The sequence below is a fragment of the Podarcis gaigeae genome, assembly GCF_964106915.1.
Source record: "Podarcis gaigeae genome assembly, chromosome: 15".
In the NCBI taxonomy this organism is placed as follows: Eukaryota; Metazoa; Chordata; class Lepidosauria; order Squamata; family Lacertidae; genus Podarcis; species Podarcis gaigeae.
In genome coordinates this window covers 38,339,512-38,353,783 of record NC_139692.1, presented here as the reverse complement: position 1 = coordinate 38,353,783, position 14,272 = coordinate 38,339,512, and the positions used below count along the sequence as shown (strand labels likewise).

The 14,272-nt window shown below is 45.7% G+C and overlaps 1 protein-coding gene and 1 long non-coding RNA gene across 8 annotated transcripts in view; one reads left to right on the top strand and one right to left on the bottom strand.

The window, feature by feature from the left end:
• Positions 1-2,809: 2,809 nt before the first annotated feature.
• Positions 2,810-9,769, bottom strand: LOC310832743. Of its 2 annotated transcripts, none has more exons than XR_014558394.1 (3): positions 9,467-9,769; positions 4,261-4,363; positions 2,810-3,565 (listed from the first exon to the last, which is right to left on the bottom strand). It is a non-coding gene; the product is annotated as an uncharacterized lncRNA (long non-coding RNA). The 2 variants fall into 2 exon arrangements; XR_014558395.1 differs by having other exon boundaries at positions 9,516-9,769.
• CUEDC1 (CUE domain containing 1) overlaps positions 8,505-14,272 on the top strand; it is a 62,048-nt gene continuing 56,280 nt past the window's right edge. For 2 of the 6 annotated variants that reach the window (XM_083714748.1, XM_083714747.1), the window contains exon 1: positions 8,806-9,028. The gene's annotated coding sequence lies outside the window, so the exon portion shown is untranslated. Of the gene's footprint in view, positions 9,241-14,272 lie in introns of all 6 variants that reach the window. The other 4 variants (XM_083714743.1, XM_083714742.1, XM_083714749.1 and 1 more) reach the window with 4 other exon arrangements.

Genomic DNA, 14,272 nt, shown 5'->3' with positions numbered 1-14,272 from the left:
GCTATCATGTCACAAACATTTTTTAATCTTCATTAAGACCTGTCCTATAAACAAGATGACGTGAGAAATAATTAGAGGAGCAGCCAGGTGGCTATTGATTGGAACCAGGGGCCTCATGACAAAGTGGCTATCAATACTTTGATTTTAATGGGATGCAGGCAAGCCTGTGAGGGTCAAGCCCACTGGTGTGGTTTTTTTTTGTGTTAATACCCATCGTGTCGGTGTAAAAGCAACATATTCCGTACTTTTGAGGCATACGTCTGGGGTCAGGAGACGGATGCCCAGATTATGTGAAAACAATTCTAGGGGCTTGGACTACATAGTAAAAAAAAGGGGGGGGGAATAATAGAACTTAGTGTAAAATAATTTTATAAATGATCTTTTGTACCTTAGGACATCAAATTGTACAACTTTTGTATATATAAAAGCTTAGGAACTTCCTGTGTAGCAGAAAGAGAACACATTCCTACACTTTTAATGTATATGTTTGTTATAATGTCATGTAAACATATGCCCCATGTTTGTGCCTTTTAATTAGTTTGTCTCAATAAACAGAAATGTAGAGACGTCGTAGTTATGTGTGTATTGCCGTACAGTATTTGTATTTATGCACTGTTCCTTTTTCTATTTTTGTCAAGATCAGTGCATTGAGGCAGCTTGCAAACCTTGCGATCCGTTGCAAAAGTGCATTGTTCCAGGGATGCATATGTGCTCATTTGAAGATTTTGTATGTCCTGCCTGTTCTATACAGAAGAGCTAACCATTGATTGGGACGAAACCATCAAAAAACCCTCTTCCATTAGTGGGAATGCCTCCCTGCCCTGGAAGAACTGTTTCCTGCTTTACAGAAGAATGAAAGACTCTACACAAGCTCTTTTCATGAACTCCCCCACCCAGCCACAAGTTTCCTTGCATCAACGTATGTTATTACTGTACTCCTGATGTATAGTGGCTCTGTGCAGAGGAGATAAGTCATTCTCTGTTAGCTCTTGCACAATAATTCATGGAACGTTACCATTCCATTTTATCCTTCACTCACAGTTCTTTGCACCCAATCCATTGTCTGGATATATGATTTGGTAAAGTGGTGAATCAAACCACAGCTGCTTGCAGCTTGCTTAAACATACACCCCATACATACATAGATGTAGAAAGGGGGAGGGCTCCAGAGTTGGCGATCACCCAGTAAGAACACTTGTGTAGGTGCTGCTCGTCAATGGTCATGTCAAGAGCCTTTCCTACACATTGTGGGTAATGAATACATATAGAAGGTTGTATATAAGGACCAACCAGGTTGATGTGTTGGTTTTAATGGATGAATTATGTATGGCATTCTGCAACACCGTGCTCCTACAAATTTAATGCATCCCAAATAGTTTGTGTAAAAGAGTTCACTGCCTGTGCTTTGCAAGCTCAAAAGTAGTGATTCATTCACCTAGAAAGCAGGCAGCATCCTCAGCAGGTAAGTTCTATTGCCTCTGTTTCAGGTGTTTTTTTATTGTAAACCACCTTGTGATCCACATAGGAAGGGTGGTGTAGAAATTTAATTAATAATAATAATAAAGTGGGCCACCCAGGGACAGTTCCTGTTTCCTGTTGCTCCAAACAGCAGTACTACAACAGATGGATGGATGGAAATTGCAGGTTGGGTGAGGCAAGGTTTTTTAAGATAATATTATTTCTTCTGTCCAGCTGGCTGTCAGGAGAGGGTCAGAGCTTTTTCCAGAAGACTGAACTGATCTCTTGCAGAGGGCTTCCTTCCCATTCCATTGCTTCCTCTGTTTGGCTCCCCCCCCCCCACCTACATTAAATCGAGCTGGCACACATCCACACCACCCATTTAGAGCACTCTCGTGTCACTTTAAACAGTTGTAGCTTCCCCCCAAAGTACCCTGGCATGTGGTTAGGTAAAGGTGCTGAGAGTTGCTAGGAAACCCCTATTACCCTTAAGAGTTACAATTTCCAGGGTTCCCTGAGAAGACAAATGGATAAACCATTCTGTGAATTGTGTCTGTGAAGCAAGTCAGGGTTTCACAGCTACCGTACTGTCGGCACCCTTAACAAACCAGTTCTTTTGGAGAAGCTGTGACTTAATTGTACAAGTGTCCTTTAAATACAGTGGTACTTCAGTTTACAGACTTAATCCATTCCGGAAGTCCATCCTTAAAACCGTTCTTAAACTGAGGAGTGCTTTCCCTAATGAGGCCTCCCACCGCCGGTGCCCTTCCACTGTTTGGATTCCAGTCTTAGACCAAGGTAAAGTTCTCAAACCAAGACTATTTCCAGTTTTGCAGAGTTTGTAAACCAAATTGTTCTTAATACCAGACTGTTTTTAAACCGAGGTACCACTGTATGCATGATATGGGTGTGACTGGCTGCCAACCTCATTCACCAGAGGAGCATTTTGAAATGTTTGTGGTCTTGTAGTCGTGACTTCCTTGGGTTACTGTTGTTTGGGGGAAATGTAGGGGTGGAGGAAATCCCTTTGATAAGCTGGACCCAGGCCATTTTGGGGGTTATAGGTAATTACAGCCACCTTAAATTTAATCTGGGAGGCTCATTTGTCTATGCAAAGACCTGATGCCTGTAGGCTTAATTAAAATACTGGTTGGTTGATAAACTTAAGTTTATTTTTTTTAAGCATTATTTACTGAAATGTGTGAAAGCTCAAGAAAATAAATATGTGTCAAGACTGGATGCAGTCAGCTGTCATAGAGATGTATAACTTAGCAGTTGAGTGCCAGCAGGATTGGAGTCAAAAATGGGGGATGTGGGTGTTCCTCTGAAACAGGAATCTGCTTACTCAAGATTTATTATTTACAGACTTTATTAATTGCTTTATATTAGAAATACCAAACTGTATAAAAAATAATTTTAAAAAATTCTCTGCTTTTAGCAAACAAACTACATGAACAATTTTACCAAGCTTTCAGCTGTAATACTTGAAGCCAGTCGACCCAAAGCCTTGGCAAGCTCTTTCCTACTGCAGTTTGGGCCTGTCACACCAAATTGGGTGAAGTCACACCAAAGTCATGTTTTGGTCCGCCATGTTTATTCAAAATGGCCCCCTGCATGCAAACTTTGACGAAGAGCACTGCCTCCACTTTGGGGACACTCATGTTGAGTGGTGGTGATACAGTGAGAGGTGCACAAATGAGTGCCAAAAATGAGTGAAGTCACCCCATAGTGACGTTTCAGTCTTCCATCTTGATTCAAAATGGTGTCTGCCACACCAGTATTGACTGCCGTCACGACCTCGGGAACCCTCCTGCTGAGTTTGGCAATGATAACCAGCAACGGGACCCATAGAGTGGACAGACCAGAGAACAAATGGCTTTCCAAAATATATAGTACACAAATGGGGAGTGCCTGATGCTGCCAGGGAATCCTTAAAAAGCAAAAATATATTGTGATTTATAAATGGATAGTGTAATACGTGAGTTTGGACCCGTCAAGCCAATGTTATGAAGTTTTGCCAAAGTCATGTTTTGGTCCATCTTGATTCAAAATGGTCAGCATCCAAACATCAGCAAAGGTTGTCCCTGCCTCCTCAGGAACCCTTGTTCTGAGTTGGTGATACATTGAGTGGTGTCAGAAGACATAGGAGGCAAACAGGACAGACAAGCAATAAACTTTCCCAAATACATAAGAGTCTCAAGTATGGAGCGGCTGGCTGGCTGACAGTCTGAACACGAGCACTTCTGTTATGGGATGAGGATACAGTGCAATGTTTTGTTTCAGGCCCTGCTCATCTGATCTAAAACTCTTGTCAATAGTCCTGTTGATGTCTAGCTTTTTTAAAATTCTGGATTTTGTATTATAAGCTGTGTTGTCAATTCACTTTACTACAGTTCTATCAAGCTCCATGCCTTCTCTGACCTACGCTTTGAAACAAGACTGGATGATTAATATTTTAGCAATCATTTTCTGGCTGTACTTCAAAGCCAGCTTGAAATGATAAAAAGTCATTGGCGCTAGGCAAATAGCAGTGTTGGTTTTTTAAAAAAACAAAAAAACCTGCCTGATTGTAAAAGTGCACTTTGCCCTCCTCCCATTTATAATAAAATGGCTTGAAAGCCAGACAAAAATCCACAAATGCAAAACGTGGAATATTCTGCATGTCAGACAGAAAATGACATGAACGGCACTCCAGAGGATGGATCACTGGGTGAGTGAACATTTGAGTAATTATAGCTGGCCACAGGCTAACCATGATTCATAGGAATAACTGTTCTTTAAAAAGAAAAACAAAGGAAGTACCTTTTGGGCATTTGACAGTCATATCCTAAAGATGAGTAATAGCTCTTTATTTCGGTTCCAGACTTCAGCTCCATTTCCCCCCATCATTAAAGTTGTGTGGATCCTGCAGATGATATAAATACAGTAACGGGCACTTGGTTTTTCTTTTTCTTTTTTGGGGATCCAATTTATTTGTCTAGCAGTGCAATCCTGGGCATATGAACCACTGTTTCACAGTGCTTAATCCCTAGTACAGGGTGGGGCTGGGAATTTCAGCCCACTTAGGTAGGCAGGTGAAGTCTGGCCGAGGGTACGCTGAGCTTGGCGGAACAGTGCCCCAATTTGCCCTGTTGGACCAGGTGGGGCACTGGATGTGATTGTTGCCCTTGTACAGTAGGCTACAGCCCAGCTACATACATACAGTGCTTTAGCAACTGCACTGGCTCCCGGTGGTGTACAGGGTCAGGTTTAAGGTGCTGGTTTTGACCTTTAAAGCCCTATGTGGCCTAGGACCCATGTACCTATGGGACCGCCTCTCCTGGTATGCCCCACGGAGGACCTTAAGGTCCACAAATGACAACATTTTGGAGGTCCCAGGTTGCAAGGTGGTTAGATTGGTGGCAACTAGGGCCAGGGCCTTTTCAGTACTGGCCCCAACTTGGTGGAACGCTCTGTCACAAGAGACTAGGGCCCTGCGGGACTTGACATCTTTCCGCAGGGCTTGCAAGACAGCTGTTCCGCCTGGCCTTTGGTTTGGACTCAGTCTGACCCTTACATTTTCCCTCCCCTTATGATTTTGATCTATGGACTATTTTTAAAATGAGGCTGCATTTTAAATTGCATTTTAAATTGATTCCCCCCCCCCCTATTATGATTTTACTGTAATTTTACTGGTGTTAGCTGCCCTGAGCCCAGCTCTGGCTGGGGAGGGCGGGGAATAAATAAAGCTTATTATTATTATTATTTACATCTCTCTCCAGACAAGCAAGAAGCATGAATGTATTTGAAGGACACACTCCAGAAAAAAGAAAAATAAACCCAGAGGAGGAGGAGGAGGAAGCTGACAACCAGTGCCACCCCCTTGACTGGTTTTACGGCGTCTCAGCTTTGTCTGTGCTGCCTTTGTCATGTCCACAGTATGGAAGATGGCAGGATCCCCAAGGACGTGGTTATGGGGAGCTGGCTTTCAGCACCAGGCCAGTTGGCAGACCGACTGTGTTACAAAGATGTCTGCAGCTGGCACATGTTGTAGCAGCTAGCAACACCAATTCTGCGACGTGGGAATCCCTTGCAGACAACCACAGTGCCTGGAGATAGGCAGTCAGGTTGTGTATCCATAGCAGTGAGCAGAGGAGAAATGACAGCTGGGAGGAGTGCAGAGAGAGGAAATGCCCTGGTGCATCTGCAGCAGCACAACTGGATGCCTTCATCTGCCCCAGCTGCAACAAAACATGTCACTCCCGTATCGGTCTCTGCAACCACAGCAGGTGCTGCAACCTCCCAAAAGCTTGGCCTCACCCCCAATGGCACATTTAGGTAGGTGGGGTGCCGGCTGAGGGTAGACTGAATTTGGTGGGGCAACCCCCTCCCCACAAACAGTTCAGATTACAAAGCACTGGAGAGGAACCTGAGGTTTAATATGTGTTAATAAAGGATAGTAACTGAGTTTTGTTTGTTTGTTTTTTGGGGCAGATGAGATGGTGCTCTATTTATGCTGCTACCTTGCAAAGTGTGCTAATGGATGCTAAAAATACATGCCCAGGTGACACAAGTAGGGCTCTGCCCTTCTAGAATGGTTCATACCTTGTGATGAATGGGAGGAAGGCGAGACTGACTAGGCCTGACTCATCAATCCCAGTTTGCATGAGATTGCCTTATACAGGACCAGACCGTTGATCTTTTTAGCTTGGTATAAGTCAGCTTCCTATGTCCTTAAAATCACACCTATCACACGTGATCTGAGGGGTGGATGTGTTGGACCTGATGCCCTCCAGATGTTTTGGACTACAATTTCCATCAGCCTGAGCTGGCATTGCTTGTCTTCTCTGTTTTTGTCATGCTCGTTATGTTCTGTGGACTGGTTGTTTTGGAAAAGGGGGAAAGCACCTGTCTCTACAGGAAGCAGACTAGAGTTTGGTGGAAGTGTCATCACTGTTCTGGTTACCCATAGTTCTGCTTCTCCAGAACATCTCAGTCAGGAGAGGCTGTGCACCATCTGGACCAGTGTTTCACAAACTTGGGTGTCCAGGTTTTTTGGACTACAATTCCTATCACCCCAGCTTAGCAGAACCAGTGGTCAGGGATGATGGGAACCATAGTTCAAAAGCAGCTGGAGACCCAGGCTTGGGAAACACTGATCTGGACCGTGGTCTGGGCACAATGGCAGACTGGATGGGGCCCAGTAAACTGATCCTGAACCCTGGGAAGACAGGCGCTATAGGTTGGAGGTTCCTGAGTGGGTGTTCTCCTGAATTTTTGTCACTAGAGGCCCAGTGGCTAGGATTGCCTTTTACCTACCACAGCTGGTGTATCAATTATGGCCATTCTTGGACAAGGATAGTTGAGGCCACGGTGATTCATAGAATCAGGAAAGGATCCAGCAGATCATCTAAGTTCAATCGCCTGCAATGCAGGAATATGCACCTGTCCCCTACGGGGATCGAACCTGCAACCTTGGTGTTATCAGCACCATGCTCTAACCAACTGAACTATCCAGGCTGAGCGCTGATAGCCTCAAGACTCCATTATTGCAATGCAATGGGGCTACCCTTGTGTGTCTGGTCTAGAGGCTCCAACTGGTGTCGTATTCTGCATTTGCAGCACCAAAGTGACCTCTCTGGGGCATAAGCCTGGGCTGCCCAGATGACAAGATACCGTATTTTTCGCCCCATAGGACGCACCGGCCCATAGGACGCACCTAGTTTTTTGGGAGGGAAATAAAGGGAAAAAAATATTTCCCCCCCAGGTGCCCTGCGCTAAGCCCGAAGCTTAGGGCGCGCTGAGCTCAGCGCGCCCCAAGCTTCTGGGTGCTGGCAAGGTCTCCGCTAGCTCTGGGAGAGCCGCGCAGCTCTCCCAAGGCTAGCGGAGTGCTGTGCTAATCCCGAAGCTTGGGGCGAGCGGAGCTCAGCGCGCCCCAAGCTTCTGGGTGCCGGCAAGGTCTCCGCTAGCCTTGGGAGAGCTGGGTCTCCCACGGCTAGTGGATAGCTTCCTGAAGCCTGGAGAGCGAGAGCGGTCGGTGCGCACCGACCCCCCTCGCTCTCCAGGCTTCAGGGAAAGCCTGCATTCGGCCCATAGGACCCACACACATTTCCCCTTCATTTTTGGAGGGGGAAAAGTGCATCTTATAGGGCGAAAAATACGGTACCTTTCTTGGCCTTGCTGATGTGGTCCAAAGGAACGCAGAGAAAGTCATTTAGGACCAGGAGTTGCCAGAAGCAGGAGGACAAGACACCATCCAACTGTCTTAGGGACTCCATTCCAGATTTGTGTAGGGTTTACGCCTTAGCCTTTTCTTCTCCTGAAGATGTCCTGCAACGCACTGGGTACAGATTTTTCCTCCCCCTGAATCAACAGGGACCTCATTACTGCATCTAATGTTACTTCCTTGGTCTTCTAAGCCAACAAGTGTGCACTGACCCACTAGGAGGGTTGGGTGGACTGGACATCTTATTTGGAGGGCCATCTCTCAGAGGTGGAGCATCTACTTTGCTTGCAAAAGGTCCCAGGTTCAATCCCCAACATCTCCAGGTCGGGCTGTTAATGTCCCTTCCCCAAAACCCTGGGAAACCACTGCCAGTCAGCGTAGTAGACAATACTGAGCTGTGTGCACTAAGGGCCTCACTCTGCATACGGCAGCAGCTTAAACCAGTTGCTACCTTGGGGGAGGTCTTAGTATTTTAATGCTGCTTGTTAGTAAAAACACATGGGAAATGAGTTTTTGATTTTTTCAAAATGTTGGATTATGGGTTGTAGCCAATGCCAGTTTGCTAGATCACTCAGAGTAGATCTACTGAAAATAATGAACACGAGTCACTTAGGTCTATTAATTTTAATGGGTCTACGCAGAGTAACACTGAGTTTTGCCCACCTACCAATTACTTGCAGCACTGTCTGAAATGTATTTTTTTATATTATTATTATTATTATTATTATTATTATTATTATTATTAAATTGGTCGTATACTCGTTGAGCTTGTCTTTTAGCCGGGAGTGCAGTGCTGAGTCGCAATTTGATATAATGTGCTCGGATCCTCATGCCATGTGTTTGCGCGTGACGGACCGGGGCCACCACGTCTTGGGTCTGAAGAACCCCAATAGCAAGGGAAATTAGGGGAGGGCAAACTCCCGGCCAAATTTGGGAGCTGCTCTAGTCCTTTGTGAGCCCTTCCTCTTTCTCCCCCCCCCCCGCCGTGTTCTCGACACCCTCGGTCTCTCCCCCCCCCCCCCCGCTTTCCTCCTCAAATCTGTGCCACTTGTGGCGAGGCGGCCTTCCTACGGGGAGGAGGGGTGTGTTACACAGCTGCGTTTCAAACAACCGGCCGCTAGGCTTGGGGAGGGGAAAAGGTGGGGGGGGGGGCTAAGAGAGAAAGCAGAGAGAAAGGCAGCTTCGCCCGCCGTTACGTTGCCCTCCTGTGTTAGCAATGGATCTGTGTGACCATCGGGGAGGGAGAGGCGATCCAGCGAGCGGCCACACCAGCATACATTAAAAGGCGCGCCTTCTCCAGCGACCAACCTGCCCCCCTCTCCAAGGTCTTGGAAACGGAGGAGGAACAACTGCGGGGGAACTAACGTAGGTAGACCGGGGGAGCGAGCAGGGAGGGAGAAGCGGGCGTAGCTTTTCTCCTACAGGGGAGGGGTCGGCGGCGCCGGCGGCGGCGGCGGCAGGAGGATCCTTGCAACACCCAGCGCGCTCTCCCTACCCATATCTTCGGCTAGCCCTATCCTGCTTCTTCCCCCGGCAGCTCAGCGGTGTCGCGCGTCTCCCCTCCTCGAGTTGCGCGGGTAAGCTTTGGAACGTTGGGGGTGGGGAGCGGGGCGGGGGAGGGGCCCTTTTGGAACGCCGAGGCGCCTTTTGGAACGCCGGGGACGGAATTGTGGCTACTTTCCGCCGCTTCCCTTTTTGCGCGCGCCGAGCGTTCTCTTAGAGACCCTCCTCGCGGGAAAAGGGAAATAAAGGGGGTTGGGAACCCCACCCCCGAAACGCGGCGGCCGTTCCTACCCTCCCCACCCGGGTTTCCGAAAGCTGTAGCAGCTGACTTTCCAGCCCACCCACCTACCCCGCGCCTCCCCTCCATAGCGGCCTGTTTTGGAGCCCGCGGTGCCTCTCGCTTCCCTCTCCCTTTGCGCCTCGGAGGGCCCTCTCCATTAACGAGGCTCTGCTTTCGGTTCCTCGCTCCTAGAAGGACCTGGCGGATTGGAGGCCGGGTGGGTTGGCTGGTGTCCCTGCGCTTCTTCCTTCTCCTCCAGGCGGTCATGTCCCCCACCTCCTTTTGCCGCCACCCCCTTATTTCAACTGCGAGGGGCGTGTGGTTTGGAGCGTTTAGCTCAGTGTAAAGGGGCTAAAAGGGGTATATATGGGTGTGTTTTTAAGCAAAATGAGCTTTGCTTTGGGAGGGTGCAGAGAGAGAAGCATGTGGGAAGGGAATCAAGAGTTGGGAGTTGATTTGTTGTTGTTTTGACACCTACCTTTCAAAGTTTACTTCTTTGGCATTCCTTGTTTGCATAATAAGGCGCTGGAAGGCTGCTTTGGAGAGGTTTGGGACCTCCTCTATTTCCCCAACGCTCATTATTTAGGAGGAACTGGTCCTGGAATTGTATTTCTGCTATTCCTCTCTCCTCTTCTCACAGCCCCTCTCCCAAATAATCTGCTTTCCCATCTCCATTCCACAATCGTTGCACATTTGTTTCACTTTCTCTCTCAAATTTCTTCCAAGTTCAGCATCATAGTAGTAATAATCCGCAGTATTCTCAGGAATGAATATATATACTGCTTAATTGCCAAACACACCTTTTAAGCAACTTACAAGTATAAAACCAATTACAAAATAATATAATGGTGTGTAAATAAGAATGCACAATAAAACAGTTCGATTGAAACGTTGAAATAAGCATCCATGTATAAAAAAGCAAAGCAAACACCTTTGAAGAGTGCAGCAGTTTTAAAAAAAGCAATTAAAAGAATTAAAAATTAAATACAGTAATAGTAATAAGTGTTTGCATTGAACTGGAGTGTTCTGATGCTGCCAATAATGTATTCTTGTAATCCATGTGACACCCCTGTCAGGTGTGCCTATGGTATTATCTCCACCTTGCAGAGGGGATAACTGAGGCTGAGAGAGAATGGCTTGTTTAAGGCTACATAGTTCTTGTGGGAGGTGAGATGAACTGATTTTACTCTGGTTGTAGCCAATGCTTTGTTAAAGAAAAATGAGAGGTTCTGTATCTTGAATGGTGGGCTATCAGCTGTAATAAACAGGACCTAGTTATGGCTGGTTTATTAGTTTCTTCAATTTTGAGACACACCAATGCAGTTCCATTTCTGAAATCTGTCTCTACTTTGTCACATAAATGCTATTTGCCTGAGTGGCATGGGAAATTGGCTACCTTTGTGCAGGTAAAAGCATCCACTAGTGTCTCTCAAATGCTGCAATTCGACAAAAAGGGTAGCAGAAAGTTTGCTGTGTGGGATCCACTGGTGGTCTTCGAGGTTCCATTGGGTTCTTGGGCTGAAGTTGGAAGTGACTGAACTGTCAGATTGTTTCCGAGTTTCCGAGCCGCACTGTTACGATTGAAAAGATTTGGTTCTCATTGTCTGACTCACTCTTGGCCAGTTGGAGTATTGCTCCCCACCTGAGAATTGATGCAGAAGCATCGCTGCTCACACTGTCTGCCAGGTAAAATGGCACAGACAGTTCCCAGCACACGGAAATAAATGCAGAAAGTGCTTTTCTAGGGGAAGGATGACACCTTGTTTCTGAGAAGAATCTTCCTTCTTCTATCAAAGTCAGTTTGATGGTTTGGATGTTACCTGGGAGTTTTCATTGTTAACTGTTGTGACAGGATTTTATTTCATTGATGGTTGTTGATGACATGCCCATCAAAGGAGGGAAATGCTTGAAATCTGCTTGGAATTTTGAAACTTGCAAATAAGGAAGGTGGCAGAGACCATGAATTGGTTTATTGGCTGGTGATGTCATCAATGTCCTTTTCCTTATTGCTGTTCTTTGTAGAATTGGGCAGACCACAGGTTTTCCAAGTTCTGTTTATTAACTTTGACCCTCTCATCTTTCTCACAGCACCTCTCTCACTTGGGCGGATAAAAGATTTTAGAAGGAGCAATTTGATAGGCTCAGTTGCAGGCATCTGAAGGATATTACTTGTACCTTGATTCTACCACACAGAAGTGATTTTATGTTGCATTCTTCTGTGCGACACCTTAGCAGAATATATTTAATTAGACGCAGATGCAATTCCAAAACGTGGAATAAAGTTTAAATATGAAGGTGGGAAATTAATACAAAACGAAATACGATTTTCCTCCTGGAATAGAATTATTCAGGCTCTGCAATCCTGTACACACTTGAATTCAACAGGGCTTAACTTCTAAGTAGGCATGTATAGGATTGCACTGTAAATCTGCTATGTATTTGGACAGCTGCCTGTTAGCTATGCATTCAGACATCTCTTAAGATATAATCAAAATTTGTGTGATGATTCCTAAGTTCCATGAGCAGGTTTTTGCCTGTGTTTGGATACAACTGAACATCACTTTGAATCAAGATGGTGGACTGAACCTTTCAAAATTGCACTGATTGTAACTACTACATGCAAGACAAGGGATGAGGCTACTAGTAGACTATATATTTCGTCCTGTGTTCTGTACATGCTCCCGTTTATTAGTGACCCAATTAAAGAAACCGTAGTTGGCTGATTGTATGAATTTTAGTTGGTTGATTAACTAAATTGCATAAATTCACCCATTGATAAAGCAATATCTGAATAGTTCTTTAAACTTGTAAAACATCTTGACCTATTTTTTATTACTCGTTTTGCATAGGTCTCTGAAAGGTGACCTTCGCCTACAGACCCATTTGAGTGTTGCCATCAACAAAGCAGGACCCTCTTGGTCCTTCTGTGCAGTGTTCAAAATTCCTCCGGCGTGTTTTGCAACTGGTGCATGCCCAGTTGCGACCACCTGCATTCTGCCCTACTGGTGCCAATGAGCATCTTTTAAAAGTGGGGTTTGATCACAGGGCAGCATTTCAGATTTTGGAAGGTGGTGGGGGCAAAGAGAAAAGATAAACATCAAGGGTTTAAAGCATATTTTTCCAATCTGGCGACGTTCAGATGTCGCTAGGCTACAACTCCCATCATCCCTGACTATTGAGCTAGAGCTGATAGAAGTTATAGTTGAAAACATCTGGAAGGCACAAAGGTGATGTAAAGGCCAAGTTTTTTTGATACCCTGGGAGTTAAATTGCCAAATTAAATTTCCCAGAAACAGCATGCTTTAAGAGCATTTGGTGTGGTTACTTTTTAAAAGACCCATAATTATTGTGATATGATTGGCACAGGTTAGAATACCACCCCCTCCCAAGTAATGGGACTGTGCCTTCCAGCATGCAAGCCCATTTAATAGTTTATTGTTGGTTTGCTATGATCCTGTGCTTGCTTTCCTTGGAACAGGCCCCACTGAATGCTGGGAGACTTACTTCTGAGTGAATATGCCTGGAACTGGGTTCCAGCTCTGAAGCATCTTTGAGCAGCTCGAGATCTAGGTTGGGCCAGAGGTGTGTTGTGGAAGCCAGTTAGTGGGACAGATGCATGGACTTAGCCTCTGAATTTGATCCCTGTATCCTCAATGTCTCTTAGTGTATCAGAATTAATTTGGGAACTGCTTGCTGACAGCCTGGATCACAGATGTCTGTTTTCTAAAACGATGTGGTTTATTTCCCTTTGTTAATAAAGTATTTTACATTCCTGTGGGCTGACAATAACTCTGCTTTGGATGAACGTCTGCAAATGTTTCCAACTCAGAACATACCTTCTCTTCGCCTCTAATGTAAAGAGTACATTTTCCAGATGCCATCTAATACTGCAGTAATATATAGATTTGCAGCCCTCCAGATGTGCTGGTGAAAACTGGCCTGGGAGAGGTGTCTGTGTGTGGGTGGAAACTGCTTCCGCTTCACTTCCTGAATCTTCCTCACCTCCTTGTATTTTGTTTTCTTCTTGGTCTCTTTAATCTCGAGTGCTACCAAGTGTTTGGTCACTATGCCGTCAAAGAGAAGCGGGAATCAAGCTTTGCAAGAACTGAGCTGCTAGGTCTAACCTTGGAGCACCTTGCGAAAGCTCAGCAAATCATAGAGAGGAGATCGGCTTAAGTTCAAGTTCAGACCTTGAACGGAGCAGAAGAAGACTTAAAATGAGTGGTGAAAGAGTGGGCCAACCAGTTCCATCTGTCTGATGGAGATCTGAAGTGGAGGCTGCAATCCTCTGTACACCTTCCTGAGAGTAAACCCTATGTAAGACAGTGGGGGTACTTCTGAGTAAGCATGCATAACATGTGCTGTGTGTTTCTTAGGTGGCAACATCCCCATATTTAAATCACACTGAACACCAAGGAGAACTGCAGTAATAATAATAATAATAATAATTTTTATTTATACCCCGCCCTCCCCAGCCAAGGCCGAGCTCAGGGCGGCTAACAAGCAATAATAAAAACAAGTCGAATGAATACAACTTAAAAACAAGATTAAAATACAACAATTAAAATATTGAAACATTAAAGTATTAAAATGCAGCCTCATCACAGGAGGAGAAAGGAAAAAGAAAAAAGAAAGAGGGGGAGGGAATCAAATTGGCTCCAAGCCAAAGGCCAGGCGGAACAACTCTGTCTTACAGGCCCTGCGGAAAGAAATCAGATCCTGCAGGGCCCTGGTCTCATGAGGCAGAGCGTTCCACCAGGCCGGAGCCAGTGTTGAAAAGGCCCTGGCTCTGGTTGAGGCTAATCTAACTTCCTTAGGGCCCAGGA